Source organism: Pleurodeles waltl, chromosome 7 (genome assembly GCF_031143425.1).
Source record: "Pleurodeles waltl isolate 20211129_DDA chromosome 7, aPleWal1.hap1.20221129, whole genome shotgun sequence".
Taxonomy (NCBI): domain Eukaryota; kingdom Metazoa; phylum Chordata; class Amphibia; order Caudata; family Salamandridae; genus Pleurodeles; species Pleurodeles waltl.
In genome coordinates, this window is record NC_090446.1 from 1,361,671,938 (window position 1) to 1,361,697,784 (window position 25,847).

Below are 25,847 nucleotides of genomic sequence, written 5' to 3' on the forward strand. Positions count from 1 at the left end.
CTGTTAAGCAGATCTTAACCACTGGTACTAATCCCCACAGGATAAAGCAAGCGCTGACGCTCCCTTCTGAAGCAGCAGAGGCTGCCATTTCTGGCAAGTTGCGTGAGAGTGTCTTTTTTTCCAAGTATTATAACCTTAAGGGCAGACAGTGAGTCACCGTAAGTGAGGCTTACAGATGAACAAACCCGTGTTCCCTGGAACAGCGAATGGGAGTGCGGGCAGGAAGTAAGGGCAAAGGGACACGTAACGAAATAATACCATTAGCCATCTAGGGGGACTACCATATGCCAGCGTGCTAGCATTGCTCATGAGGCCTGCACATGGCGAGGTGGGAAACACGTTTACAGCAAGACGTGCTATCCTTCAGGGGAATTAACTCACACTCTAAGAGGACTAACATCAGATCGATTTTACAGGTTGAAACGAAATACAATGCAAAATGACACTGAGAATGTATCACCAGGGAGACATCAAACATTGGCTTAAAAATGAGAGGGGAAACATACATCTTATAAGCATTTGTTGGTATTCCTCACAACATGTGGGAAACCCGGAACCTTGGGGAATTCATAATTGAATAGACAAGCACCTAGCAACGCCAATAGGCCTGATTTACACTGAGTTCCAACTATAATATATATTTTTAAATCCTGCGGCAATAGAGGAAAAAATAAAAAGTTGCTTTCCGTTTAATAGTGCACTTATGAAATAAATAACTTGATGTGTCGCAATTCAGATGTAAAACAGGCCTGCACACATTACAAAACAAGCACTCCTTGGGAGGCAGAATGATACACCAAAAATCTAATACCATAAGATGAGAAAAAACACTTATTTTGCCAAAGGCAAAGTCCACTCTATGAATATTTTAAAGCAGTGGGTCTTAAAGTGTTCACTTCTGAGGACTCCCATTTCTTCCTTTCTGGAACCCAGGGTCCCCCACTGAGTCATTACTGTAAGCTGGGAAAACCATTCATCCAAACAAATACACAAACAATAAAATATTTTATTTAATTCACAAACCAATATAAAACAAACAAACAAAAAAAACAATATTTTAATAGGCAGGTTCTAAAGGTTTCTAAATTCAATTGAGACCGCTCACTGTCCATATTATATTGTGTTAGATGCACTTGCACTGCTCCCAAGAATCAATCTAAAGATACTAAATTAATTTTTAGCCTTCGGTTTCATATTCCATTTACAGTAAGTTCTCCGTTTTTCAATTGTACATTTTGCTTCTTTATTCATATACACACGTGGACCCCATGAGTAGGCTTTGTGGACCCCCCCAGGGTTTCCCCGCTGACAAGTCTACAGACAAAAAAAATATATTTTACAAACAACATGTGAACCACTGCCTGACTTTATGAGGAAGAAACTAAAAGAGCCCTAGAAGACGTTAAGGGCTTGCTCGTTGTTTAGAAATGAGTCTAGTGTAGAGCCAGACAGAGGAGAAAAGTTGAAACTATCCCAAATGGACAGTTTCTCTGGAAAGCAGCAGGGTTTGGGCAGTGTGCATGGCAGGCTTGGGACAGACTCTCCCCAAGCCCTCCCAGCATATCAGAGGCAGTGGCATATCTCATTTCCCCATGGGGGGATTTGCTTATGTTCCAAAAGCCAAATATGGGAACTTAAGCTTAGGTACCAAGCACTGCCAAGTTGCCACAGGTCCATGCGTGATGTGCTGCACCTGTCCAGGTTTTTTCCTTGATTTCTGGGACTTGTGGTCTTGTTTACTCCGTTATAAAACAGGACTACAAGACCCACAATTCAAAGAAAAAAACTGGACTAGAGAAGCTTATCACGGGAAACTTGGTAGCTACATAAAGGAGTGCTTCAATCAAAACAAGTTTAACTATTACCAGCTTCGTTTCCCATTCCCTTCAACCTCTTGGAGCATTTAAGATAGGCACCTTTAAAATGCTGTAAGATGAACTTCCTCCTATGAATTAGCCCTTTTTCCTCCGACATATTACAGCCCCTGCAGCTGTGTTTTCACCTAGGCCCCTTACCTAGTTAGGTCTGCCTTGGCAGCACAGCTGTTGCCAGTCCTTATGTTATCAACAGAAAAAGAGCTTTAAGAAGCACTATTGAGAGAGGGTATTTAGTCCCGGGCACCAATTGGTTACTTGTGTACAGAATTTCATTGGCCAGAAGCTGTGTGCTGCCTCTAAATAAAGAATGCTAGTAGTACTCCTACAAGTTGTTAATTGGTTTGCCCTCTTCTAAGGTGGGCTGCACTAAAACTCAATTAGGTAGTGCTCGAAGTAGAAGGCTTTCTTTTTCTGTGTGTCTGACTGTCGTTCGTAGTGCTCAAGGCTTGTTTTTTGACAGTCACTATCAACAACGGTCTTGATTCCAGCATATACGCATGGAATTTTCGCTGTCTATGTTAAAGGGACAGAAGTGATCCTGAACTTATCAGCTGTGTATTTTTCAGCTGGAGAGTATGTTAAAATGCCGGCTCGTGTGGGTTGGTGGGAGTAAGCAGGAGTTAAGTCAGTGGTGGTAGAAACAGCAGCCATGCTTTTCTAGAAGCTTAACAGCAGGCAGCTCCGCACACCACTATCCTGGCACTGAACCTTTGGAATTGTCAAAACGTCACCCTAAAGGTGCTCTGATCTTCACTGGGAACCACTACCATTGGGTTCTGCATCCGCCTAAGGCCAGTCCCGGAGGAACTGTAGTCGCACGCGGTCATGGTCAACTCCTTGTCAGGGTAGCTACCAATCACTGCTGAAAAAGATGAAGCGCTCCCGTGAGAGCTGGTCACCCTAAGCGTTGACTGTAGGTCACCCAGAGCCGGGAGAGCTAGCCTGGCTACCCTGCATCGCGAGAGCTGGTTACCTGGTACCGTTACTTCAGCCCACACTGAGCAGTGAGGTAGTCACCCAGTGATACAAGAGCTGGTCACGCTTAGCAGCGAGGGCTTCTCACCTGCTGATCCGCGCTTGTCTTTCTGAGAGGCGAGTGTTGTTCTCCCTGTACGGCAAGTTCTGGTCACCATGCACTGAGGGTTGGTCACTGTGTGCCGTGAGTGCTGGTCCATAAACAGAGAGCGCTGTTTAAACTGAGCAGCGAGCACTGTTCAACATTGGCAGCAAGGGACAGGTACCTTGTACATCACTGCTAACCTGCCAGGTTCAAGAGCATAGAGCTCATCCTACTAACACTGAAAGCAGGAGGGGCAAAATGTCAGGTACTTTTCCGTAGTTTGCTTATATACTATAAACTCCACCAGCTGCCGTGCCTTCCTCCATATTCCATTAGTGAAATGAATTCTTAACTTTCTCTTATTATGAAGCAATAAGCACTGGCGAAACCAATAAAATAAGTCTTGTGTTATTGTTGCAACCCATTTGTGCATGCCTGTGTTTCCATGTGTTACCACACTAAAACTAGAACTACTAGCTTTGCCAATGCTTGTTTTTAATTTAGACATGTGTTTAATCGACAAACAGTGACTATACTAAATAAGGACAGGGAGTCCTGCACCAGTTCTGTGCTCGGATATATTGATATAAATTCATGACTTATGTCTCTCCGCCAGTCTGCTCAAAGAAGAGGGAGTAAAGTATAAAGGTGCTTTCGTATATACAGAGAAGACCACACAGTCATGTGCGATTTAAATGTTATGCTTATAGACCTGATGGGGGCCCCTTCTCTCGCCCTTTCAACTGGCAAGTATTCACAAGTCCATCTATATTCAGTCCCGAAAGCGTGCAATGTAGGTACCCTGTTTGAGAATTCTCATTTTCGTTGCCTACATGGATGAAGGTCTTTTCTCTCTTGCTTTTCCAAAAATGCATAATCCCGACGTGGTGACAACGGTTCTGGAATACTGCAGCAGCTTGTACTGAAAGTTACTCAAGAATACTCTCGAAACGCTAATACATACTTCTCGAGTTAAATTTGGTCTAAAATGCAACAACCGTATTATGCTAGCCCTGCTGTTGCTCTCCTGACTTCCCATCAACGAGAGATCACAATTCAAAACTCTGTGCAGCCCTCTCTAAGGTCTCCCAGGATACCCAATCAATCTTCTAGCACTACCAGCCATCATGAAGGTACTGGCCATCTGCTCATGTATAGGTAAAATATTAAGCAGCAAATCTCGCCATACTCAGGAAATCTACACTCTGGACTACTTGCTTCCTCCACTCGATGAGGGTTCCCAAAGTTCAGAAGCGATTCAAAATGTCCCTCTTCCACTCAGCGTGCAGCCTGGTCAAATCCAACCAGGTATCAAGCACCCAAGACAGTACATATTCACCACCAAAACCCACCCAAACTGTAGTCAAATTCCTAACCTTAGCCTCAACGTTTTGGGTCCTTCCACTTAAGGTTTAAACTTGCAACTTAAAAAAATAAATTTGTAGATAACTACTTCCACTTTGACACGACAGGTGGCTCAATAATGCCTAATGGCTACAATGCTGTTGCTATCATCTCCATATCATTTTTTCATAGCACTCACACACGGTGGACATGAGGTATGAGGAACTTCAGAATATCTGCTAAATACATGTTAGCACCTCCAATGTGTATGCTCCCTCCTGCTACTGTACCACCCAGTTGCAACTGATAAATCTCAACAGAATCCAGTCTATGGAATTCGTCAGCCAAGGCAGCAAAGGGCGGTTCCACACTCACTACACGTTTCATCTCTTTAAATCTGGGGATTAAGACTTGTTCTCACAATGACCATCTTCACTGTTAAGTGAGCAATGTCATGGAACAAAGTACTTGTGTCGTGTATTGGAGTGGCATAATGTGGAGTCGCATAAATTGGCATACACTGGAGTGTAGAGGTGTAGAGTGCATTAGCAAAGAGTATTGCAGAGTACAGTGACATACAGTGCAGTGGCATTGAATTCAACCGCATACAATGCAGCATCGTAGAATGCAGTGGCACAGATTAGAGAGGTGTAGAGTGGAGCGGTGCAGAGTGCAGTAGCATAGAATAGAGTGGCAGGCAGTGGTGCAGAGTAGAGTGGCACAGAGTTGAGTGATGCAGAAGGCAGTGGAGCAGAGTAGTGTTGAGCGACAGAGTGCAGTGGCGTAGAGTGGTACAGACTAGATAGAGTATCATAGAGTGATGCAGAGTACAGTATAGTGCCAAAGAGTGTGGTGGCATAGAGTGCAGTGGTGTACAGTAGAGTGGCGTAGAATTCAGTGGCAGAGAGTGCAGTGTTACAGTGCAGTGAAGAAGAGTTGAGCAGAGTGGCATACAGAGCATTGGCATAGAGTACAGTGATGCATAGCAGAGTGCAGTGGCATTGAGTGCAGTTATGGAAAGTGCAGTGTTAAGAGGAGTAGAGGCGTGGAGTGTCAGAGTGGAGCGGCGCAGAGTACAGTGTACTTGCGTAGAGCGGCAGAGTATAATGGCGTAAAGTAGTGTAGAGTACAGAGGCATTGAGTGCAGTGGTGCAGAGAGTAGATTAGAGTGGCATATAGTGGATTGGCATAGAGTTGAATGTTACAGAATAAAGTGCATTGGCGTAGAGTGTATTGGAATAGAGTGCAGTGGCGTAGCATGCAGTGTTGCAGAGCGAAAGAGTACAGTGGAGTAGAATAGAATTGTGCAGAGTAGATTGGTGTGGCCTGGACTGGAGTGGTGTAGAGTGCAGTGGATAAGGGTGCAGTGGTGTAGAGTGGTGAAGAGTGCAATGGCGTAGAGTGGTGCAGGGTATAATAGAGAGGCATAGCGTGAGGTAGCATAAAGTGCAATGGTGCAGAGTACAGTTGAGTGGCATAGAGCAGAGCATGCATGGTATGGTAGCACACTGCTGTTACAGACAACACATTTTCAATTGAAATGACCATCACATTTACACATACAGTTTTACAAATAAAACTATACAGTGCACAGACGAAAATCTGTGGAAATCACACCACCTAGTATAATGATTTGCTTTGATCATATTAAAGTATTTGTTTCCAACACACCACAGAAATAACAAAAATTGTGCTTCATTTGTGTTCCTAGTTCTGATATATTCTGAAATACTTATATAGTTCATTTAAATGCTGTTGTGTGCTCGGAAAAAAAACCTCTTTCCTACACCCAGTATCCAACAAGATTGTCACGTAAATCGTTTCACTTTGAAGCCAGAGAAAGAAAAGTAAACCAGTGCCCCTGGAAGAGAACGCCTGACATCGGACCTTGGTCTTTGAATGCACAGCAAATGTGATGGGATAACAAAATGTAAAGGCCTGTTTACAGAAAGGGAGTTTGTGGAAGAATACAGTGAACACGGTTTATAAAATGGGAGGGACAAACTGAACATAGAGAGCCTAAAGCAAATAAAACCAGCAAATAGAAAGCTAGAAAATGTGAGTTACAAACCACAAAGCCAATGGTAATCAACGGGCAGAAAGAATTACTAGGTCAACTTTCTTAAAGTCCCCAAGGGGTCTTTAGCAAACCAGACAGCAACCTAAAAATGTCAAATTGGATTGTCAAAGTCTTTTATTCATGTCTAGACAAGGAGGTAGAACAGAGAAGAGAAACAAGGTAAGGAGGAAAGGAGTAGAGCAACCTAGGGCTTAGGGGTTTATTTACTTTTGCGGTTGTATATAATAAAGACTGTGCCATTTTAGAAATCAAATTATTTTGATAATAAGCACGACGAAGGAGGTGGAAAATGGAAAATGAAAAAAGCATTGGCGAAGCCATTAGATGTCGTCTTTGACACTTTTTGAGTTTGCCAATGGTTCTAGCTGTGTGGCAAAGGATCTCCAAAGCTGTGTCACATACTGAACCAATAATAAAAAATAAAAATAAAAACTTGTCAGGCCGTGGAAAAGCTCTATTTTTTAAGTTACTTGTTTTTTTTTAAGTTACTTATCCGAGTTAGATCAGTAAATATATAATAAAAAAAAAAAAAGTTAACACATTCTTTACTTTGAAAGTAGGGGAGGTTGGGAGAGCAACACAGGATGCAGGTTTTACAGTGGGTAAGGAAAAGGCAACACAGGGGAGTGATGGGAGGAACCATCACAGGAATTCGGATGGAGTGATCAAATGAGTAAAAGAAAGCAATGAAGAGCTGGCAAAGAGAAAGCACAAGGGAAAGACTGTGATGGAAGGCCGTGGGGGAGAAACACACGGGTAAGAGAGTATAACAGAGCTCAGTGGGAGAGAGAAGCACATAAGAAAGACATCTGTAAAAACCATATACACTCTCATAGAGTGCTTAAACAAATAAGAAAAAAGTAGTACCTGAAAAAGTGAGTGGTAGAAGGACACACTAATCTGCCCATGCTCCAGGGGCACAGGAAGCAAGCAACAAAGCAAACCATTTGTAAACAATGGGCGGGCTCTAGGCCCACTGTGAGTTATTAATGTGTCTTGCAAAAAACACCTCATGCGCTGTCCCAGGTGAGCCCTAAAAAAGGTAGCAAAGAGCAGAAGAACGCACCCAGGAAAAGAGTGCAAAAACAAGAAATAGGAATTTATCTCCGGGCCTCTGTCCCTTTCCCACACCGTTAAAGAGATAAGAGGAAGTAGGGAGGCGAGAAAGAAATTGTAAAGAAACAATGCTCCATAGGACGTACAAACACAAGATTGACAAGCCCGGGCAGGAATACAAAGCAGGTAAATGAGAATGACGAGGAAAGCCAACCAACGGTAAGAAACGGGTAGGCTCCAAGCCTCTTTATGTTCTTGGTAAGCCACGATACACGACGAAATAGACAGTGCCGTCCAGTAGGCTCAACCTAAAAAGACACTTGAGGGATGCCCCCTAACAAAAGCTTCAAGGGGCCATTTATTATGTTTCCCCAAGTTTTATCAAAATGAAGTGTACTGGAACAGTTTGTCTTCTGCAATGACAAGAAGAAAGTGTCCACCTTACTATTGAAGGACATATTCTGTTTGCCCTGCCCACTGGGGAGGGTCTGTGGGCATACAGAATGTCTCCTAAATGCTTTTCAGTAGCTTCCCCTTTTTTAAAGTTAGAGGAAAGACGTCCCACCTCCAAAGTATGTACATGGCAACTCAAAATCAAGTTTCTACATGGCGGTAGGAGAAACACCATTCTTGAACCTGAAGGAGGTCAAAACCATTGTGGAATCCAAACAGAAAAATACCAAGCAATGCTATTGCACTATTTTTAGGACCACCACCACTTACATATCGGTTGGTGATTGGGTGAGGATACAGGTTCCCAGACATGCTGAGAAAGGTAGGACCAAGCATTCAAGCCCTATATATATATATATATATATAGTCAAAATTAACAAACATTTGCAATGAAACGGGTCTTGCGTTTGCTCGTGTTAGAGCTGATACCGTTGTAAACTCCTAACCCGACTTTTCACTGGTAATGAAATCGGCAAAAGTGCATTTATGTACTAACCGAAAAAGTGCAATTAACTGTGTAACAGGGTCCATATTATGTAAAGCGCTCGACTTCTGCCAAGCAAGATCGCACTGGGAAAATAAAGAAAAAGTAGTCCACGAGCCGGACAGAAAACAGCGAGCCTCGCAGGTTTTCTGTACTTGGTCGATGCGCTCGAGGAGGGCTATCCACCGCAAAAGGCATGACGTATGCATTCATTCCACTATTGAAATCAAGCAGATTCTAATAGGCAAGCCCACAAGCCAATGACAAACACGGACGTGACGTGAACAGAGCTCCGAGCCCTTTTTGCAACGCAGGCTCGACCCTAAAAAGGGTAGTGGCATCACCCAGGATGCGAAAGGCATGAGTGTGAAGAGTGTCCATGTGCACGAGAGGGGTTGTGTGATGTGCAAGGAGGCTGTTCCTGAAGGCGTGCCCATCTCAAAACATTCACCCAGAGGAAGTTTCACCCACACCTAATTCCCAAATGGCTTCAGGATTTGTAAGTGCTTTCTCTGAGGGTGGGACTGTTGTTCCTTTCAAGAACTGTGCAAGGACCATAACTCATCAGAGAATCCTGCAGGATTAACTGGCCTGTTCTCTTACCCCTTCCCACACCCTACTTTCCTGTTGTTGCTAAAAATGTGTTCTATGTCAGCTCTTTCCCTTTTGCCCTTACAGTCCCCTCTAGCACCCTACTCCTTCTCCCTTCGGTTTTGCCCACCTAAAAACGTGGCGTTTATTAACGTTCCATAGGGGTGGTTAATGAGTTCCAGATAGTACTGGCAGGATGCCAGCATCTGAGTTTATACTGTCACTTACTTGCTAACAGTATCCCCTTCTACGTATGTGTGTGCCCTCCTAACAAAGGGACAGGGTGGTGAAGTGAAAACGCTAGATACATTTTGAACAAAAAAGAATAAAGTACTTGCATCCCAGGCTTCCTGAACAGTCTATAAAACCTACATGTAATAATTCCTAGAATTACGATGCTCGGCAGCTGTGGAGAAGAGATGTGTGCCGACACCACCAAGGTCTTTTGAAAGGGGTAGTATCCAGGACAGGCCCTCATTAGTGAAAGAAAAGGAATTAGCATGATCTGTGGTCACTGCAAAGAAAACAGAGTCCTCATAAACGGACAAGGTCAAACATTCGGTTCTAGAAATACTGCTGCACAGCCCTCTCTGTCGTCACTGAGGCTTGCCAGACCCCTGAGAAGTGACTTGAGGTGGCGGTATAGGTCGGGTAATAATCGATTTTTGACTTCTGTGGACCCCCACCCACTTAATCATTTCTGGAAGCTGGGTACCCCCAGTGGATAATTTTTTTAATCCGTGGACCCTTAATAAGTCATTACCGGAAGCCTGGGACCCCAGCCTCAGAATTTTTTTATGATTTCAGCCTCAATACAATGCACATAAAATACAGAAACAAACACTCATCAAATGCACAAATCGTGGAGTATTTTATTCAATCCAGAAATAAATATAAAAAACAACATTTCCGTTGTAATGGGAAGAATGGAGCTTTTCTAAATTCGGTTCGATGCACTTGCAGTGTTCCCACAATTCAAACTGAGGACACCAACTTAATTTTAGCCTCCAATTTCAAGTTCATTCACAATTACAGAACATTCTAAAATGTTCAGTTTCACACTCTGTTTCTTTATTTATATACGCTTTGTTTAAATTATTTAAATTTCTAAACAGTATTGGACCTCCAGGCGTCCCAGACCACAAGCTAAGAACCACTGCTCTGGAAGGAGGCCCCAGATAATTAACCAGGACCCAAAGGTTACATTGAGAAGTTTAGTTCAGAAAAAAACAGCCCCTTGTCCACCTAGGGCAACTCCCCCACCTTTAGACCGCCCCACATTAAAAACACAGCACTCCTATTTCCAAGCTGTAGCTTTTAAATTCCTTTAAGCTGGAGAATTTCATAACACCACACACCAGTGGTCCACTGTTTGGCTTCAAAGCAGTGTAGTATGTGCGTGACTTATTTAATCCCCTTGGAAAGGGGCTGATGGGTAAGGTGGTGATGGGAGGAAGCGCTGTGCCAGGGCTGATGAATAAACAAGAGATTAACCCAAGTGTAAAGCATGCTCACTACAGAAACCGATGTGCAGCTGAGTACGGCTCTTAGTCACCTGTAAGGAATTGTCATTAATGCACTGTAGGTGCCGCCAATAGGCCACTGCCGCCCAGCGGCGGCCCGGAAGGGATGCCATAGGCCCTAGTTCAAGCAAGGATAATGGCTACTATTCTTACTCCTAGGTAGAAAAATAAAGCAATAATCAGGGTACAGGGTATGTGCCGCTGCACAAACTACACCACTGACAGATACACTTCTGCATATGTGAGGCCTTGAGGGCCAGTCCTGTGCAACACGGAACGCCCTTCAATTCATCCGATGCTTTTCAATTCTCTGCACTGACCTGAATGAAATGTTTCTGTTCTTACTACAGATCGAACCAGCTCTTGACAATAAACATCCTCTCAAGAACAACGGAAAACGTCTATCACATAGGGATTTTGTGTTGTGGGGATGGGTGGGGGGGGTAAAGTTCAAGCGTTGTGTTTCACGACCGTCGCACATTAGTTGCACCTGCTTCCTACAGTGTCAGGATGCACACAGTACGACAGCCGTGTGAGATGGTTTGTGCACGGAGTGCATATTAATGCGACCCAACATCTACCCACCCTCGCCAACTGTCTGGGCGCCCCTAATGTTTTGCTGATTTTTTTAGCAGATGGTTTCTCTAAATACACTGGGCAGATGTTAACTGAGGGAACTGGTGTTGTGTCCAATGGACTGACCCCGAACACACATTGCCGCAAAACTTGGTTCAGCAGAAGATACACATTCCTATGGTAGCCGTGGAACTGAGCCACAGTGGCAGACCACAACTGGAGTATTGTGCCACTGCTGGCAGACCACACCTTAAGTATTGCCCTAACTTCAGTTGGCCACACCTGGAACACTGTGCCACCTTCAGCAGACTACAGCCAGACTACTGGGCCAACTTTTCTATCCTTGGACTATTACTTCACCTGTGGCAGATCACAACCCAAGTATTGTGACACCTTCGGCTGACCAAACCCACAGTTGTGTGCCTTCTTTGGCTGAGGACACCCAGAGTATTATGCCAACTTCGGCAGACCACATGCCACTTTCAAATGCCAACATGAGGAATATTGTGCCACCTTCAGCTGAGTGGTGTGCCAACTGTAGCTGACATCTTGAGTATTGTGCCATGCTACTATACCATCCTATACAGGACGCATCAACGCAAGAGGTCATTCTGAGGCGGACTAACGTCCAGGATCAGACTGGCCTTATAGAGCAATCTGGAAGTGCCAGGTGGGCTGCCCTGACAGGTCTGTGTGCAGGCAGTTTATTTTTAGGGGGGGGGGCATGCTGTTTGTGTGTATGTTTTAAGGTCTAGTGAGCCTATCCTATTCAGTAACGGGGCCACTATTTTGGTGCTCAGCCCCATTTTCTGCCCCAGACCGACCCTGCTAACGCCACAGCATCGAGGTGGGTATTGAAGGATCTGAATAGATGGGAATTTAAAAAGAGAAAGAAATGACGCACAAAAGGACTCGTCGTCTTCGTGCGGTGAAAGTTCATGTTCTGGTCTTTCTGTCTGTTTTTATATCTCTATCTCTCTCTCTCTCTCTCTCTCTCTCTCTCTCTCTCTCTCTCTCTCTCTCTCTCTCACACACACAGACACAGACAGTAATATGCGAAGCTTGTAATGAATCACTGTGCCCCTCCACTATCCCAACAACGTAATAAATAGCATGTTACATTCTGCACGTATGACTTATGCCATGGTGTTTGTCATTTTGTTTTTTTGTACCAGTAATAAACACAAGTGTTTTGGCAGAACCAGGGCACCATTTCGTTAATTGGCCCACAGTGTGAGCAGTGAAATTCATCACCAGGATGAACAAGAGCCTCCACATTGCTGAGATAGGGGTTGAGACCTCTGCACTGAAGTAATGATGTCCGGTCTCTATTGCTCCAAATAACATCTGCATTGGTCTGCATGTATTAATAGTTTCCTGTGTAAAAAGCTTGTAACATACAATCCATGAGACAGTATATGCGTTTTTCGCATCATCTTCGCTGTACTGTGATATTCAACTGGAATTTGGCTTTTGTCCTGTGGTAATAAAAGTTCAAATGTGTGTTTATTAGTACATTTGCTCTAAATAGATAACGTGTTATTAGACCATGTTTATTTTCACTGTGGTGGCAACAATATACCCGTGTTGCTTTATTTGAACACGTGTGAAATACGTGTGACTGAAGAGCACAGGCGATAAAAGATGGAAATGAAAACAGAAATGCATGAGATGTCTGTGGGGTTGGGGCAACTGTGTGACAAGCGTGACCGTGACAACCCTCAAAGCCTTTCTTCAACGACCAGTTCGGCAACTTTCACTAACAAATTCTGTATTGAAGAAATTATCAAAGTCCCTCCTCTTCCGCCAACCAATATTACATTTGTGTCCGTCCACCCATCTTCATGCCAGTCAGAAGGAGACGCTCTCTAACTTTGTTTGTATTGGTCGGTGTAGTTTCTGCCGTAGACGGATGCATTTGTTGCAATGTGCTTAGGCCATTTGTTCCACAGATCAACTCCTAGAATTACTAGGTGCTTTTCTTAAATGTATGACTGCAGTCAATAAATCATTTTTATTGCGTCTAACCACGAATGACAGTTAATTCAATGACTCCTCGAATTGTGCACACATTTGGAAAATGCCGGCTATGCTATCATTTTTAGGTCGAGCGTGCAAGCGCTCTGGCCTGTTGTAATCTATCTGTGGGCTTTTAACCACACCCACCGCACGCCCGTCACTATCACTTGTTTATGGGCTTGCCTTTCAAAAATGCTTTATCATTGGTAAATACTTTACGTTTGTCCCTCCTTGGGGCGGTTGTTACCACCTTGGCCATCGACCCTGTTACATGGATAACTGCACCTTTGCCAATACGTTTGACTGCGAGCAAACTTTTTTTCCTTTTGTGTCGCTCCTTCGCGCTCATGGCGTCAGTGAAGTTTTGAATCCGCTTGCTTATGTCACCTGTTTTAATTTTCATTTTATGTGGCAAGAAAAGTCCAGTTAAGCATTGACAACGCTAATAGCTCTAACTCAAGCTAACGGGAGATCCATTGCATTGCAAATGCTTGTTTTTACCTGTATCTTTACGTTGCAGATCTGTGCTTTCTGTGTCGGTGCAATGCTAGAATGGGCTTAGGACAGGGTGTGGCTAGGTCAATGATACGTGTTTTGAAAGATTTTAAAATTGTCAATTTTTATGTTAGCTTAACTATCTACTGCAGCGGTTCTTAACTTGTGGACTGGGGACACCGGAGGGTCCACGACTTCTCAAGGTGTCCGCGACTGCTTAGAAACGTAAATAATATTAACAGAATAATAGAGTGTATATAAATAAAGAAGCAAAATTGAAAATGTTAAAAGTTTCCGTAAATGTTAAGGAAGTTAAGGTTGGGGGCTAGAAATTAAATTGCGGTCCTAAGATTGATTTGTGGAAGCAGTGCAAGTGAGTTAGAAAATACAGTTTGGACGATGGATGGCCTCCGGCGAGTTTAGAAAAGCTCTTACCTTCCAATTAGAATGGATATTTTGAATGTATATTTGTGAATTCAATAAAATATTTAATTATTTGTGTTTTGTATATTTGTTTGACAGATGCTTGTTTCTGTATATTTCTGTATTGTTTTGGGGTTCAAATCATCAAAATTGCTTAAGCCAATGTGCCCAGCTTCCAATAATGACTCACTGGGGGTACTCGGATTCCAATAGTGATTCAGTGGGGTTTCCAAGAATCCAGCAATGATTAAATAGGGTGCACAGAAGCCAAAAGGTTACGAACCCCTAGTCTACGGGATATATTTGACATGTATGCACTATATTTGAACATTTATATAGTTGTTGTGATTTTTCATTTCTGACTTCGCTTTAATCCTATTGTCATATATTATATGCCATCGAGGGTATGACTACAGTGGTTTCTGCCTTCTGTATAGATATCTCCCCCCCCCCCCCCGAAATCAGCCAGTTCATCCTGTCCCTGCAAAGCACATCCCCAAAGAGCACATAACACAACCTGTTAGTTTTCAAAAACGTAAAACATGTTGGTGTAATACAAAAATGAGTGTTTAGTACCCCTAACAATCCTCACCCTCCCTTTCCACTGCCTCTTAACCCACTTCAAGCCATGCTTCTCATATAATTTATTTTAAATGTATATGTGAGTGTGACTGTTGTATAATCTGAAGCTCACCCCAGCCCCTCGTGTTACTGCCCACGCTTCGCCACCCCCCCCCCCCCAACACCCACCCCCCTCGAGCAGGGGCGACTGTCTGCTTGTTGGAAGTTTCTGTATCTGAATGCACACCAGTTTCTTTCTGCGGTGCTCGGAGGCCTGCCCCACCCCCAGCACTGCAGAGCCCCAGATTGCGATCTCCGGCCTCATACAGGTTTAACCAGTCCTGAGCACTGGGAGTGGCCCTAACACATCTGGACATGTCAAGCCAGGGACCCTCTGGGGCGGGGAGGAGGTGGGAGGTGGAGGTGTCATAGAGATACTGATGGCAGATAAGGCCCCGGGCTCACCGAGTCCTAACATCACAGAGCTTGCCGGGCCTCTGGCGTGCCCCCTTTCAGGTATTTATTGTAGTTATCGTTTCGTTGCCACCGATTCTGGGGTGGAGGGAGATAATGCACGCGCTGACTGTTTTGCTTTTTTTGTAAACATACCTTCTTATCCCACCCAAGAGCCCACCCCTCAGGATCCGATCCCGACCCCCTCCAAACGCCGCCCTTCTCATTTCACTTGTATTTCTAGCATTATCTCGCTTTGACAGATACACCTTCAGATAACCCAGATTCAGCCCATCCGTGGGGTTGGACTGCTTCTGTCCCCTTTCGTACAGTGGCAGTGTTCTCTGTGCAGTGACATCAATTGTATGCACTCTTCACACGAGGTTGGGATTCTTGGTCCCTTGTGGATATTCTTCTTGAAGTGACATGGACTGGGCTTGGGATTACAGACGCGGTGCCCAGAACCGGGTATAGTATATTCCAGATAGTACCTGAAATAGGTACAGTATTGTGGGTTTAACTGGGCACACGCGTACAAATGCGGCCTTCTCCCTTTTCTTCCAGATTAACTTTAACATAAAACAAAACCTAACAATGACCTCAATCCTAACCCTATACTCTCACCCCATACACCGCTATACTCTTTCCCTAAACCCAACACTGACTGTAAACCAACCGTTACACTGACTGTAAACCAACAGTTAACCTTTCCCTACCCCTTATTAGAACTATTATTACACCACACTCCTTGTGTAATAATCAAGTGTTGGGTTCCATTTGTAATTTTTACGTCATTATTGTTTACTATTCAAAATGTGTTCGTAAGGGGGTCCTTGCTCAACACTCAAGAGTACAGGTTTTAAAAATTGCTGGTGTGTTTCACTTCTCCAAGGCATGCCGCGGACCTTCATCAGGGTGTCAGGGTACTCTTCAGTATGAGTTCTTAGGTACACGTCACTTTCAGTCTGTGACTTGCTTGAAGTCTCTTGCCCTTCTTTTTGGTATGGAAAAGTCTCAATGGCCTACTGGCCAGGGGCAAAAGATGTATTTATCTGATATTTTCAAAACCTGTTGTTATGTGCCACCAGGCCCTTTTCTATCTCCAACCTTTCCTTAAATTTGCCCCTACACTTGACTAAGGCTTACACTAACCAATTTCAGAACAGTGCTTGTAGGTTTTTGTCTGCATTGTTTTTGCAGTTCAGTTTTTATTTACCAAAGATCTTCCTATGGTATATTAACAACTCACCCTGAACTGGACCCAATGCTATAAGTAATAATTATAGAACTGGAGAATATACTACAGTTGTAGCCTGAAGAGGACTCAATATTAGGTAGCAAAAATGGCAGCAAGCACTGTTTAAAAACATACAATATTATTGTTATTAATAATGTGACATAGTTGAACAAGCTTCAGCTTGCATTTCCTTTTCCTATTACTGATTTATCAGAGAAGGAATCTTTCACGATTATTCCTCAAATCACATTTCATGTGGTAATGCAGAACTAGAGAGTAAACCGATATGCATTAAACTATCAAAATACTCCAAATGGACAAGAGTGAACCTCTTTCTTAGCTGCATCGACTTTTTAGTTTGTTAATTATATAAAATTAGAAGTTGCTCCTTAAAACCTAATTTGATGGACTACAGGTCAAGGATAAATCTCTAATGTGTAGTTATCCAACACGCCACTGCTCCGTCAGATCCAATGGAATAAGTCACAAGAGAATCGGTATATCAGTCTTCTCATTTTACTGTCAACTCCATCCCTTCTCACAAGTCTTCAACTATGAATGGAGCCACCGGAAGAACAGATGGCCAGTCACTGCCTCCTTACCCACCAAAACCTACACCAAATCCAAATTAAGCTATGAATCATGTCAGTCACCTGCTTCCAAATATGACAAACATGCCTCTCAAACCTTAGATCCAGAGTGACAACCAGTTCTTAAAGTTGTTCCCTTACAGACTGAATATTTTATTGTCGGTAGTTCAGTGAGTAAGTATGCACATTAGTTTAAAAATAGACACTATATAGGGCAGACATCCCATATGCAGGAAAACATATCAATTTACATCACAAAGAACATCAACCTCCATGTAAAATACACAGTCTATGATGTAAAATACACAGTCTATGGAAAGACAGGCCTACATCTACTGGAAAACATATTAGAATTTATATCACAAAGGATGACTATCTATGGAAAAAAAAAAAAAAAAAAAAAAAAAAAAAATGGGAAAACTGACCTCAATCAACTTTAAAACAATCATCAAACAAGAGTAAAACACTAATCACTCTACAGCAAATTGGTCATCAATCTATAAAAAAAAAATGAGCGTTAACCTTTGGCAAAACAAGAGCCTAATATCGATATATATTAAACTATGGAAAACCATACATAAATACGTCAAACAGCAGGAATATATTATGGATGTGGACCTACCAACATTGTATTACATGCCTGATCCCTAAAATCAATTTAACATATGGTAGTTCTCTTCACCTTTCTAGGTATGTATCCGAGGAGGGAAAAGCACCTATCAATCATTGCTTCTCACAAAGGCAAGAACACGTCCACTCCACCAACTTCCCTGCTCATCCTGCCACAGGTCAACAATAACAACACCATCCTTGAAAGTCAGCCCAAATCAACTCCACTTTCTTGAAGGACCAGATTCACAAAGCATTTTGCTTCACCTATGCCAATGTAAGCGAATAACTGATCACTTTGCAATGCAATTTCTACCCCGTTGCACAGTGTGTTTGCAAATGCTGAAATACATCTGGCCATGTAAAATATTTGTATTAGCAAATTTAAAGTGGGAGCACTTCAAACATGTTGGTTTGAGGATATTCACTATCCCCTCATGTGGGTAGCATCCCGCACTAAAAACACATGCAAATTTACACTGGTCAAGGGGTGCTTCCAAAGAGAGAAATGGGAGGATCAACTCCATTCTTAAATGAGATGTTGTAGTTTCTCCATAGGGGAAAGTATAGTGGAGTCTTTGTGACTAAAGTCTGACATATGTATTACAACCCACAATGTGATTAGTGAGGATTATCAGTTATTAACTTGATTAGTGACTCGATCCCACACGTTTTCACCCTGAGCATATCCACCAAAACCTCCATGTGTTCCCTATAAACCAAAAATGTCCTTCAACTTATTATCCATAAGCCACAGAACTATGCACGGATACCACCTAAGTGCATCAAACTAAAATAAACTGGACAATGACGGGTCTAAAATGGTCAAAACACTAAGATACTAAAATGCCTCAAGAATCAAAATCCATAACCGACCAGCATCTATTGAATTAGGTAATAAAATCAAAACAATACTAACAGATTTTGTCTGAATATCAGAGAATACAAGTAGGAGGACTTCAAAGAGAGTGTGGGAGAAAATAACTTGTCAATGGAAAGGGAATCAATTTCCTCAACATTCCTTCATGTGATAAATGCAATATAATATGATTTCACAGATTCTAAAAATAGAATTTGAGCCAAACTGGTTTAGTTACTGCCCTCTTATTTGACGGCAGTGAAGGGGTGAAAGTCTTCTAGAAGGACTGGATAAAAGGGAAACGGGCTTGCCCTAATGATGCTAAACTTGCTACTGCGCTAGAACTAGAGACTGGAGCCACTACTGCAATTGCCATTTCCACTAAAGTAAATAAAGCTGCTCCTTGGATTCCACCTTGTTAATGGACCAACAACTAAGGCATCCTGTTAGCTCTCTTTCTTACTACCTCCCGAAGGACAGACTATTCCTGTCTCAAGAACTCTTGGTATTAAAGGCACCAAAGCCAGATTACTGCAAAGTGCTGCGTAGTGTCCCAACAAAGTTATTTTGTATTGCTTAAATGTCATTAAAAAAAACAAAACTAAAAAAAACAACAGGCATCCAAACAGTTACAAAATCCATGACTATGGGTGGAAAGGGGTGGGCTATTAACCAATAGCGTGGTATAGAGTATCTATGAGCTGGAAATTGGTGGGGTATTTAGAGGAAGCAGTAAATACCCCTTGGTCCAAGAAATCTTTAAAACAATGTGGATTTACATGCTAAAATGGTGCGTTCTGAATTAATTGGATCTTGCCTACCATTATACCTTGTTTACTTTTGGTGAGGTTTGACCTGCCAAAATGTGAATAGGGGAGTTAGGAGTGTGAGGATGATCATTGGATGACATTTTTAAATCAGTGGCTAAATGTCTTAGGCTGATTCGCATAAATGGATCGTCTGGCAATTCAACTAACTGCCAGTAACAGTACAAATTCCCTTTAATATCCTGCCTTTTACATAAATGACTGCTGATGGTTTTGACCTAGAGAAATAACTTGATTTTTATAGTGATTCATACAGCAATTTTGTAATTTATAGGCACTGAACATAAAAGATGTTAATATTATCGAAGTGTTAACATTGAGCACCCACCTATCTTCAACTTGCTCATCTACAGTCCTTATAAATACTAAGTATCTTCAGGGTTCAATCATCGTTGGGAGACATTCTGCATCACAGCAGGCTTCACAAATATGTAGCTCGAGTGCCACCTTTCCTGCAGACGAGTCTACTGAATTATAAGCTTCTGCACTGCTGAATTATTAGGATACCGAAAGCAAAACGTGTGCTTTAGAAATGATGTTTGGAGAAGAATTTCCAAAATATAATTAAAGCAGATATTTAGTAAGAAACCATGGGGAGTCGGTGGCTTATTACTCGTAATATCACCTTGGTGCAGGTGGCACTGCATCCACTGCTGTTATGTATTACCCAGGAAGAGGCATTCCAAATTGCTGAAAGTCCCAGATTACTGCTGCCAACCACGGCTGATGCACTGAGGTGATCCCTGCTGGTAATCTTCCATAAGCTAGTCACCAATGTAATCTTGACTGGTGTGGTCACGATTTCAATAGTAATAATATTAGTGGCATGGGACGATTTTCTTTGAAAATAGTGAGTGCTCATTACAGAAAATGTTGGAGACCCTTCTTTTCCTGTTTAATTCTCCTGTTAATCTCCTTGTCCATGCATTCTATAATATTATGTAACACAGCTTTTACACGTACAATAACCGTATACCATTCAGCGAGGCATGTGCTATGAAAATACTTTAGTACGAAAATAAAAAAAACTTAATAAATGCTTATTTTGACATATTGTAGCTATAGTCTCCACCCTTTGCTTTTCTGGATTCCTTCTGTGTCGTTCTTCATTTTCTTTTATACACCTAATAAACCTGGCAGAATTGATGGATAGAGCAATTTTTGCCTTTGTGTTTGCAAGACCATTTGTTTTTTTCGTACAGTTTGAAATCTCAAAAAAAAAAAGTAGACTCGCACTTGGTAACAGTTACTCCATCCAGGCTTGTTAGAGACTCTTGTAATAACACTCTTATTTACAAAGTGACCTCCCGTGATCCTTGCAGTTACATGTGCCAAATGATACATCACAGCTAGCAGGGACACTAGGATACTACATGGATCCTACTACTAGGCACAGCTGTCAACATCCCACAAGCAGAGGTCTTCTGCACTCTGGTGTGGCGGTGGTATTTAAAGAATGAGCAATGAAGTACGTGTTTCTTACACTCAGACCAGACTGAAAAAAAGCCTTTCCCATTGGCTGGAGCTTAATGGTTTAACAGGTACGGCTGCCCATTATTGGTGGAGTAGCTCTCAGCAGAGGAGGAGGTGCAGTGGCACCGAGGACTAAGGGCCTACTGAAGCTAAATGATGCCACATTTCACTACCTTTCTAGATGACAGGGGACTCTGTTTTTGCTTACTTGCACAAGGGCCATTTGCGTCCTTGCAACCTTCAGTGAAACACTTAGAGGCCTTCGTTTGAAAGGGGATGCCCGGTAAGGATGCCAATGGCTGTAGAGGTAATACCCTCGACACTGTACTTCTAAGAAAGGCGGATAACCTTGATTTTAAACCGTTTTTCACTTGAAAGTAGATCGATGGTCTAAAACGTGTCATTGCTTTCGCCGGTTAATTGGTATTTAATTAACTAAACAATGCCGTTTGACTATTAAGGGTATATCGAAACTGAGAAGCAGGGACTATTGAATTAGAGAGTACAATCAAAAAGAAATCAACAGACTGACAGGAGAACTGGAAACTTTACGCACGATTTCAAAACAAGTTTAAGAAAAACAGTGAATTGTGTGAGGTTCCAGGAGATTTTGTTGTTTGATCCTTCTGATGTGTATGCCTGTTTGGTTCTAGTGGAATTGTGTCCTGGATGGTGTTCTGGTATTGCTTCCGTGAAGGTGGACTGTATTATTAGATGTGTGATTTGTGGCTTTTCTGGGGTGGTCAAAGTAATGGTGAGTTTTGATGATGTTTGCAATGTGTGGATCCTGCTTATGTGAATTGTGCCAGTGAGGATTGGTCAAGTATATGTGGACTAACCTAGTGTTCGTGTTTGTTTAGATATTCCATTGTTTTTTTTAAGTAAGGAGGGTGTGGTGGTGGCCTACTGCATGTGTTTTTTTTTTTTTTCAAAAGAATGAACGACGCTCGATAATTACTACATAAGCAGCTTTATTCCCAAATGTGCAAACACTGTCCAGCTTCTGTTGTGAGCTAAACATGGCTCCCTGAGCCTCATAGTTAACATTTTCCTTTATATTTAAGTTGTCTTATTCACACTAAAATACATACTCTTATATGAAAGCCCACGGTAGTTAACACTCAATCAAAACCTCAAAAAACAATGTCATGGGAACGCCAGTACCCCCAAATGACCATTTCAAAGATTACAGCCTTTACATGTTGCCATTTTTATTCAGAAACCTTGTCTACTATGAACACTATTCATTGCTGTAGCATCCGTCATATGTCATAATTCTCTAGTCGTGACATTACCAGGTACTTTGACCTGTGTAACCAGGCTAGGGAAACGCAGGCCATAATCCATGCCCTTAGGCCAGCTATTGTTAGACACAGTGTTAGAAAAGTCAGGGCCCTGACAGTCTTCACCCACTACAGTAAGCCAGTCAGGACTCCTTATACAATGTGTGCACCAGACAGAGCATTGGCCCTGCCTTTTAGTATAAGTTATTCCTAGCAGGTATTTGTATTACAGTTGTCGCCCTGACAGGCTTCACAGACTATCACGGTAGGCAGGACCTCTACACAGAGCAGTACAGTTTACTGCTGTAGCATGCTTCACACTAAGGGCCAGATGTAGGTAGCTGTTTGCATGGTGCAAACTGCGAAAATCGCAGTTTGCAGCATGCAAACGGCCTAACACGATGCTAATTCACAAATTGCGAGTCGGTACCGACTCGCAATTTGTGAATGCGACTCGCAAATAGGAAGGGGTGTTCCCTTCCTATTTGCGACTCGCCATCGCAATTCAGAATTGCTTTGTGACCGCGAATGCGGTCGCAAAGCAACTCGCAGTTACCACCGGTGTCACACTGGTGGTAACTCATTCGCAAAAGGGAAGGGGTCCCCATGGGACCCCTTCCCCTTTGTGAATGTCGCCAAAAATATTTTTTCAGAGCAGGCAGTGGTCCTATGGACCACTGCCTGCTCTGAAAAAACGAAACCAAATGGTTTCGGAAGTTTTTTCATTTTGCAACTCGTTCTGCAACTCGGGCTGCAAAATGAAGAGAAAAAAAATGCTTTATTTAAAAAGCAGTCACAGACATGGAGGTCTGCTGACTTCAGCAGGCCACCATCCCTGTGAGTGCAGGGACTCGTTATGGGGTCGCAAAATGCGACCCACCTCATGAATATTGATGAGGTGGGTCTTTGCGACCCCATAGCGAGTCGCAGACACCATTCTGCATCCGAGATTGCGAGTCGGACAGAATTTCCGAGTCGCAATCTCAGACCTTACTACATCTGGCCCTAAATCACACTAGGCAGGGTTTCTGGTGGGCATTACATGATATACTATATTCAGGGCCACTGGAATTACGCAATTCTGCAGCTGCAACTTTTTACGCATAATTATGGTAGTGCCACACAACCCATCATCTGCTGTATGATCTGCAGATTCTTGTTTGTTTCTAGCTCAAATGGATCAAAAGTTACTAAAAATGTGGCAGTGGAAGACCCCTGTGAAAGGCTAACTGGTCACCTTTAGTTGCTCATTTGAACTGGCACAAATTAGGTGAAATATTTGCCCAGACAGTATTACCATGTGTTCAAACTACACAATAATGAAGTAACATTATCAAAAATGTGTGCATTATGCTGCATCATTTTCCTTTTCTTGCCACATAATTTAGTCAACCCTGTCGTATAATTTGGTGCTCCCTGCTGCAGAATTCCAGTGGCCCTGATTATCCTTGACAAGGTCAGGGCAGACCCCACACATTATATTTATCAAGCAAGGCATGCCCTTTAGCAGGCCTCACAAACTTATCACACCATCAAAACCCTGGCAGGCTTTACCTCGGTATACAGGCCCCTGACCAGTTTCACTCACTGTATCACACAGCTGCTCATTATATACTGTATGACACTTGGCAAGGCCTCTGGCTTGTCTGACACCGTACACTGCAGTTCACTATATCATATTGGGCAGGACTTGTGGAGGCCATTGAAATACACATTACACCATGTATTATGGCTTATAGGACTTGGCTGACCGTAACAAACTTTATTACTTAGTCAGGGAGTGGCAACATTTACACACCACTAAACTCTCGGGTTTTTCTTCACAGCACGTGGCTAGGCATTGCTTTAATATAGGCCTCAACAAACAAACAAACAAACAAAAAAGCCTTAGGACATCACAAAATACAGGAAAATAGCATTTACGCATAAACACATCTGCAAACACCTAACAAGGTGCTGTAAAACAGCCACTTACACGAAGATTTGAATATTGAAACATCATTTGACCTGGGTAAAAAAAATAAACACAGCTTTCCAAGGTCAATACCCGTCAAAAAAGAAATATAAGATACTTTAAAGGAGAAATAAATACATCAGAAAAGCGTTTTTAAATACCCCGGTTGTCCCTTAAAATGTGATATACTATATGATGTGTATATAGAACAGAATACGAAGTACTGTGGTGGTTGTAGACTACACTTCTGTACGTTCTAATTTGAATATAGATGCAGGTCAACAACACCTGTTTTATAATGTCTGTCTTGCTATGCAAATGATGCCACGTCATTGTTTTGTAATAATAAAAAAAACGGAAAATAAACTAGCCATGCGCATTACGAGGATAGTAGCTACATAAGTATTTTAAACATCACAAAACGTGTGCATTCAGTATACAAACTCAGCTTTAAGAGGCCAATAATGCTACAAAGTCTGTCCCAACGACATCCGACGCTAAGTTTAAAGAGCTGGTGTTTATCTGTACTCTGCCGAGATGTTGGGTCGGATGCAACTAACCCAACAGATGGGCAGGGCCCTCAGGTCCGTAGTATTCTATGCCTGACTATACAAGAAACGGAGGGGATTACCCTCACTCCTCCGGGGGTGGGATGTGCCAGATATTCTTTTCTCTTTCTTTTTAAACACACGGATAATAATATAATAAGGGTGGGCCATGAGAGACCGCTGCAGGGGGTCTGCTTTTAGCTGCCCACTTTTTTTTTCTATTTTGTTTAAAAAAAAAAAAACACACACACACACAATTAAATCACAAAGTGATTATCAAACCAACAGCAGAGCGCTACTGTGCACTCACAAATCTCAACATAAACAAAAGATCCGATTTTCCCTCCAGGAAAAGGAGTGTTTCCAGAGTTTGTGGCGCTGGGTGTGGTATAATGTACCCAAAACATCAGATTAAAGGAAAAAAACTACCACCACCCCGCACTCCGGGAGGGAGGGGGCAGGATCGAGATGAGAACTTTAACCTTTGTTCACACAAAAGGCCCGCGGCAGACTGGGAGAAGGGAGGGGGGGGTGACTCAACAACCCCTCAACCCCTGAGTTTCCTGGAACCAGAGCCTGCAGGAGTTTATTTACAATGCGTGGAGGAGGAAAAGAACATAAAAAGTAAGGCCGATGGGCTCTAGTCTGCACCGAGCTCGCAGAAGTGTAGAATGAAGACAGGACAGACGTCCGCACAAGAGAAGTGGCAGGCTGTGCGGCTTGGTTTACCAGAAGTGGACAAAGAGAACCAAGTTTCACAGCCCGCTTCCCTCCTTATCTCGCCTACCCCTCCCTCCCTCCCCCTCCCATTTTCCACGGACTCTCCCGCCTGCTGCTGCCAACCCCCGAGAGTATACAATAGTCACATTAACGCCTGTTAAACACAATCAAGTATACAGAACATTTAAATCACTCCAAGAGCGCAGCACACTGTATTGATCCGAGGGCGGGCTGCGAGGAAACGGCCACTTCCTTTTAGTAAAACATTAATCCAAACATTGAAAGAAAAAAAAAAGGAAAAACTCCTCCCGCCTCTTTCTACTTTACTCATATTCCTCTCCAAACACGGATTACAAAACTTTCCAAATCAGTGCAGGTCTTAAAAAACGGACGAGGGCTGGCTCCAACTACAACAAAGGACCATTTCCAGGCTGCGGAAAGAAACCAGATTTATGCTTGTTTGGGAAAAACAGATCGCATCGCACCGTTTCTATGACGAACAGCGCTTATCCACAGTCCGAGAATAGTGCGCGGCACTGCAGCCGGGCAGAACCATAGAGACCAGTTTATTATTAAATGCTGTGCTCTGCTACCAGGCTCGGAGTATTATTACTTAAAGTAACTTTTAAAGCAGCCCTCACCCTGCCGAGGAGAGCAAAGACCTGCCCCTTTCTTTATTAAAGCCACCCCGGGGGTTTGCCCTCCCTTGGAGAGAGGTTTTTTTTTTTTTTTTTGCTTAGCTCAGCAAAGCC

At 42.8% G+C, this 25,847-nt stretch overlaps 1 protein-coding gene across 6 annotated transcripts in view; it reads right to left on the reverse strand.

The window, feature by feature from the left end:
• Positions 1–25,847, reverse strand: part of TEAD2 (TEA domain transcription factor 2) — a 141,003-nt gene that overhangs the window by 113,275 nt on the left and 1,881 nt on the right. The gene's annotated exons all lie outside the window — the stretch shown is intronic.